Source organism: Zalophus californianus, chromosome 14 (genome assembly GCF_009762305.2).
Source record: "Zalophus californianus isolate mZalCal1 chromosome 14, mZalCal1.pri.v2, whole genome shotgun sequence".
Lineage (NCBI taxonomy): Eukaryota > Metazoa > Chordata > Mammalia > Carnivora > Otariidae > Zalophus > Zalophus californianus.
The window spans coordinates 45,726,788-45,733,899 of NC_045608.1; the positions used below are offsets into that span (position 1 = coordinate 45,726,788).

General features: G+C 44.4%; 1 non-coding gene across 1 annotated transcript; it reads right to left on the reverse strand.

Moving 5' to 3' along the window:
* Positions 1-4,209: 4,209 nt before the first annotated feature.
* Positions 4,210-4,316, reverse strand: LOC113913450. The gene has a single exon (XR_003517221.1). It is a non-coding gene; the product is annotated as a U6 spliceosomal RNA (small nuclear RNA).
* Positions 4,317-7,112: the final 2,796 nt, after the last annotated feature.

The following is a 7,112-nucleotide window of genomic DNA, read 5'->3' on the forward strand; positions in this document are numbered from 1 at the left end:
CTCTCATCATAAATAAATTGGGGGTACATGATTAGTTGTCTTTCTTTCTTTCTTTCTTTCTTTTTTTTTTAAAGATTTTATTTGTTTATTTGTCAGAGAGAGAGAGACAGCGAGAGCAGGAACACAAGCAGGGGGATTGGGAGAGGGAGAAGCGAGCTTCTCACCGAGCAGGGAGCCCAACGCGGGGCTCAATCCCAGGACCCTGGGATCATGACCTGAGCCGAAGGCAGACGCTTAACGACTGAGCCACCCAGGCGCCCCAGTTGTCTTTCTTTTCTACAGATGAAGAGATAAATTTGGAGTTATAAATGACAGGTGCAATGTCATGACAACTTTAGTATAAAAGTTATTTTTGTATTTTGATTGCTCAGGGTCAAGATTACCTTGATCCACACAGTTGGATCAAGTAAGTTGTTGTCAATGGAAAAGATTTTTTTTAAAGATTTTTTTATTTTTATTTATTTGAAAGAGAGAGAATGAGAGAGAGAGAGCACACATGAGAGGGGGGAGGGTCAGAGGGAGAAGCAGACTCCCCGCTGAGCAGGGAGCCCGATGCAGGGCTCGATCCCGGGACTCCAGGATCATGACCTGAGCCGAAGGCAGTCGTCCAACCAACTGAGCCACCCAGGCGCCCCTAATGGAAAACATTTTTAACATCTATCTTGTATCACATAAGACACTATTCTATTAAACTAATACAGAGTCTTGAAGAAGAATAATAAAGCAATTTTAAGGCAAAGTTGAATCACTCATAATACCTACAAGGGCTTATATTTCTTATCATAGATAAGAAAGCACATAAGTGGCCAAAACTTCCCCAAACTGTGTTCATTAATACTCACTTGTCTGATGGATTATACAGATGGTAGCAAATGCAACTGAGCCTTGCTTGCTATTTTTCAACATGTGTAGTACAGTTGTGATGTGTAATGTCTTAGTTGTGCAGTTTTCTGTGAGCTAACGTAGTAACCAGGCCAAATTTTTTTAAAGGCTTGTGTAAACTTTCTAAATGATTCCACATTTTTAAAAGAACTTCTAATATATGCACAGAGATAGTGGGGAAAGCTTTATTCTGAGTTGTCACAAAATTTGAGTTAATCTAGCAGTACAAGTTAACTCCATGCCATCCAATTTATCAAAATTTTGTATATAACATGTTTGCATGGCATGTTTTTTTAATTACAGGCCTTTAATAGTTTTATTTTTTTAATTGTGTTTATTTATTTGACACAGAGAGAGATAGCGAGAGAGAGAGAGAAAGAGAGAGAGCACAAACAGGAGTGGCAGGCAGAGGGCGAGGGAGAAGCAGGCTTCCCGCTAAGCAGGGAGCCCGATCCCAGGACCCTAGGATCATGACCCGAGCCAAAGGCAGACACTTAACCAACTGAGCCACCCAGGCACCCCTAAATGTGTTTTTAAAAAATAAAATCAGAATTAAACACTCAGGATCCTAAAATACTTGTATTCTTTTTGAAAACCATTGTTCCATTTTAATAACAGTTTTTAAAAAATTAATTAGGGGCACTTGGCTGGCTCATTTGGTAGAGTGTGCAACTTTTGCTCTCGGGATCATGAGTTCAAGCCCCACGTTGGGCATGGAGCCTACATAAATAAATAAATAAATAAATAAACAGACAAACAAACAGGGGCACCTGGCTGGCTTAGTTGGTGGAGCATGTGCCTCTTGATCTCAGAGTTGTAAGTTCAAGCCCTATGTTGGATGTAGAGATTACTTAAAAATAAAATCTTTTAAAAATAAATAGATAGAATAATAATTTAATTAAAATAATATCTGAAAGCAGAAATTCACACTGAAGAACTTATTACCAAAATGGTGAGGAAAATCACAACGTATCACCTCTTTTACTCAGAAGTCTAGGGTTCACTTGAGATCTTGCTTGTACCCTGAAGAGACATTCATTCATTTAACAAATATTTAGTAGGTGTCAATGTCCCTGTCATTGTTGTAGGGGCTGATGATTCAGCAGAGAACAAGTGAGAACAAATCCTTGCTCTCTCCAAATTGCATTCTTTTTTTTTTTTTTTTTAAGATTTTATTTATTTATTTGAGAGAGAGAGCACGAGAGGGAAGAGGGTCAGAGGGAGAAGCAGACTCCCCGCTCAGCGGGGAGCCCGATGCGGGACTCGATCCCGGGACTCCAGGATCATGACCTGAGCCGAAGGCAGTCGCTTAACCAACTGAGCCACCCAGGCACCCTCCAAATTGCATTCTAACAGGTGGCAGGGACTATTTTGATAGGAACCGTCAGGAAAGCCCTCAGTAAGACGATCAGAATGAAGTGCGGACCTGAACCACGGGACTATCTAGCGGAAGAGTTTTCTGAACAGAAGAGCACAAAGGCTGTAGGGGAGGAGCATGTAGCCTGAGGAGTCCTCGTTATCTGGAGCAGACAGATATCTGGGGGTATCTGGTGGGAAATATTGTCACAAAGGAAGGCAAGGAGAAGATAATTTAGTGCTTTGTGCCCAGAAGGGACTAGGTTTTTAGTCTAAGTGAGATGAGGAACCACTAGGGGAGGGGATGTGATTTGACCTGACCTGTTTAAAAGGGTTATTCAAGCTGATGCGGGGAGAGGATGAGATAATAGGGGGGCAAAAGGGGGAGTGGGCGTTATTGCAGCTGGTGGTGAGACATGGTGGTTTTTGAGGCTTAGCAGTGGAGCTGAGCATCAGTAGGACTCACTAGGTGACTTAAAAGGGTGGAAGGGAAATGAAGAGTCAAGGGTGGCTCCAAAGTTTCTAATTTACACAGCTAGGTGAAAATGGACAAGAGGCGGATTTGGGATGGCATGACAGGAATTTGTCTTGGACAGGTTGACACTGAGATGTGCATCAGGCTTCCAAATAGAGGCATTGGGTATCTGGCTTTGAAGTTCAGGGAAGAGGCAAGGTGGGAGATACCAGTCTGGGAGTCATCTACCTCCGGGCGCTATTGAAAGCAATTGGCCTGCATGAGGTCACCAGGGTTTAGTTGAAGGTAGAAAAGAGAAGAGTCTGGGAAGCTTGGGTTAGATTAGGGATGTGTCAAAACCATACCCACGGAAGAGTCTGGGTGGGGAGGATTACCTGCAGAGGATTACCAGAGGCTTCTTCTGGTAACAGAGACACTAGATTACAGGGCATGATGGCAGGAATCCTGATGGTTCCTTAGGGCAGGTGGATAATTGGTTGTAATTATGGCCTTCTTCTTGTCCCTAGCTCTCAGGAAGTTTGTATTAGCAAGGGCAGGGGGGAAGGTGCGGAATGTTGGAAGTGGAGGGTGCTCTACCTGGGGGGGACTGAGCTTCCCAACCAGGAAGCATGAGAGCGCCACCAGTCCAAGGGTCAGGGTCGCTCCCCTACAGGTTGAAGTCGGGCCTTTCTAGATCACCAGAGGCAGCACCAGAATGCGATGGAAAACAGGGAAGCTGGATGTCAGCTACCATTTCTGTTATCTGTGAGTTCCCCGCTAGACACACGTGCAAAAGGCCTGTCTGTGTGCAGTTGGGTCAGACACCCTTGTTTGGGTGCATGTGGTAAGTGGCAGTCAAATACTGCTGATCTGGTAGCTCTTCTTTCTCCATGACATCCATGTGCATGTCTATCTTTATTCTGATCTAGTATGTGCTGACATTACTGTTTGGATCTCAAGGAGCAATGGCGTTTCCTTTCCTTCCGAGTTCCCAAATAGAACCTAATCTGGGCCCCAAGTCCTGTCAGCTCACTTGAGAGGGTTTGTTGGGCGGCTCCAGGGATCCTCAGACAAACCTGACCATGAAATAAAAAACAATAATACAGCCAGGTAGTGATGTCAGGATGAGAGCCGCCTAAGACAAGCATGGTGGCTTCTATACACACACACACACACACGCAGCAAAAGGAAGATAAAGTCTTTTGGAATTGGATTCGTCTTTGTTGGCAAACCTTGGAGTCATGCTTCCTATTTTCTGATGCTTGTTCTTAAAACAGTCACTTGAACAGCATTGAATTATCTTCATAAGTAGGGCCTTTCTGCACCCTCCACATGACCCTACAATCAGACACCCTCCCCTACCGTCTCCAACACAGCCTCTCCCACAGAACTGCAGAGTGAGGGTCAGACCAATGACAATGGTACCACGCCGAGGCCAGCAGTGGCGCATGGCGCTTCTGCACAAAGCCACACTAGGAGGAAGCAAGGGTTTACTCTTCTGATCCCATTCTGTTTTTTTAAATATGGAACACTTCACGAATTTGCGAGTCATCCTTGCACAGGACCCATGCTAATCTTTTCTGTATCATTCCAATTTTAATATATGTGCTGCCAAAGCCAGCACTCTGATCCCATTCTAAGACCACTTTGTGTATAGATCCATTAAACTCGCAAACAATACAGCAGAAAAGATGCTCAAGGCCCAACACAGTGCCATAAACATAGAAGGCTTTAATATATGTTTGTTGAATGAATGCGTGATGAATGAGTCTGAGAACCAGAAACATGGGTTCCTGTCCAGGTTCAGCCAACACTTCACCGTGTTACCTCTGTTGTCTCTTTGCCTCTTTGGGCTTGAGGTTCCTTATCTATAAAATGAGGATTGGACAATATGACCTTTGAGGTCCCACCCAGCTTCATCAGCTTCTCACAATTAGATAATTAGCGCCTTTCAGTAGGGCAGACTGGAAGGGGTTAAAAGCACGGCCAGCAAACCAGGCAATCCAGGACAGGAGGTCCAGCTTTGTCACTTGGAGTAGGACATGGCCAGTGCACTCAAGCTCTCGAGCTTTCCACACTTCCCAGTAACGAAGTTATTACAAGGATTGAATCAGATGCTACAGGAGTTTCTTATAGTGCCTGGTCCACAGTAACTATTTAATCATTGATAGATGTCACCATTATTGTGGTGATGAATCAGAAAGAAGGCTTCTTGGAGAAGTCAGAACCTGAGCTGGAACTAGGTGGGGGAGGGAGTTTCATGAAGGAAAAGGGATCATATGAGCAAAGGCCTGGAAGCAATGGAACAGGAGGGGTGTTGCAGGTTGGGGTGGGGGCTGCAGGGAGAAGACAATTAACCAGGTTGGAGTGTCCAGTAGAGAAGTCACAGCCCATGGGGCACACACGAGTGCCTGCTAAGTCAGGATCTCTAAGTAAAATTGCGCAAATGACACTAAAACTCTAAGCCCCTGAAACCTCCCTTCTTTCTAAATGTTCAAACTCTGGAGGAGGGATAAAGAGCAAGTAACACTTGGCCATAGAATCGTTTCCTACACTGTCGTTTTTTGAAAGTGAATTTAACTCCCTACATTTTATTTCATAGATATTAACTGACCACGACTTATTTGCTCACAGCCATGTCGTTAAAGAAGAACAAGATGTTGGAGAAGGGTTTTCTGAAGGGAAATGTCGAAGAAAGGAGAGAAGAGTCCAAGGCACCAAGTACTCCCCATGGAGTGGATAGACCAGGGAAGGCAGCAGAGTGGAGTTTAGAGCCCGCCGGGGTTTGTTCCTTTGGGGTCCTAGAGTTGTAAGTACCTGTAGTGAGCACAGGAAAAATGGTGGCTGCCTTGCTCTTCCCACCCTGTTTTTTAAGCTACACTACATGACACGGCCTCTTGAGTGGCCTCGGGCCGCAGGAAGCCCTGGGCACCTGGGATGCTGGGAAGAAGTCCATAAAGAGACCATTCCTAAGAAGAGCCAGGAGGGTGCTATGGCAGTTCCTGTCAGCTCCCGGTTTGGGTATTTCATCAGGGTAGAATTTGTGCTTGTCTGTGGGGTATTTTGACAGATATGCCCCCACTGTCCGTGCTGACCCATCAGCCCTGGCAGGTTTGATGCTGAAAACAAAACCTGAGTAGCTCTACCTTTATTGGGAGTTTGTATGGGGTAACCCATAGCCCCAAGAAGGACCCTTGATGCCACTTACTTAGTACTATTATTTTCATAATAATACTAAGACATCATTTGCCTTTTCCTCTGTGTTGACATTTTTACTGATAGCACAAAGCAACCGTAGGTAAAACTGGTGCCTTAGCACAATCAAGGCAATAGTCATTGTATTCCCCACTGCATCCACTGACAAGGAAAAGAAGCAACTGCCACTTAAGAATGTCCTTGCTGGAGGTGTCTGGCTGGCTCAGTTGGTAGAGCATGCAACTCTTGATCTTGGGGTCATGAGTTTGAGCCCCATGTGGGGTGTAGAGATTACTTAAAAATAAAATCTTTAGGCACACCTGGGTGGCTCAGTCTGTTGAGTGTCCGGCTCTTGGTTTCAGCTCAGGTCGTGATCATGGGTTGTGGGATTGAGCCCCACATTGGACTTTGTGCTCAGTGGGGAGTCTGATCATGAAACAAGGCAAAGTAAGACCCCTAGGGTCTGGCATATTGTAGGAACTAAGAAAAGAAAGAAGAGAAGAGAAGGAGAGAAAATTTAGTCTTTCCTATAGAAAGATTTTGCTTCCAAGATATGAAGCTTCTCTATTAGTAGATCTAAAATCATAATCTTTTTAATGCTGTATGGATCATCTGTTAGACAATTTCAAGACCTCTAAGAAAGGAAATCTCTTCGTAAGAGATTTTAGGAGCTAGAGGGTTGTAAGTCTCAGGGTCATATGAGCTCCAGATTAATTCATCAACATGCAGAGTACCTGTTGTCTGCTCTGTAATTAGTATGGGGAGGAGGGTGGGAGGACTGTAAAGGGGGAAAAATCTGTTTTAGGGGAAAATATGTAAATACATCTGAGCAGAACTATGATGAAGAACATGATCTAAAGTGATATGAGGTTCTGAGAGACATGTGGCATCCTGTAATAGAACTGAGAGTTTGGGGACACCTGGCTGGCTCAGTTGGTAGAGCAGGCAATTCTTGATCTCCGGAGTTGTGAGTCCAAGCCCCACGTTGGGTGTAGAGATGACTTACAAATAAAATCTTAAAAAAAAAGAACCGAGAGTTTGGCCTGGAGTTCTCCCAGACTTAATGCTCTTTAAGGAGAGTGTTGTGTTGTGATTCGTGTTTTTTAATGAGATAATTGTAGATTCACATGCGGTTGTGAGAAGTAATACAGAGAGATCTCCTGGACACTTCACCCAGTTTCCCCCAATGCTAACATCTTGCAAAACTGTAGCATAATATCACAAC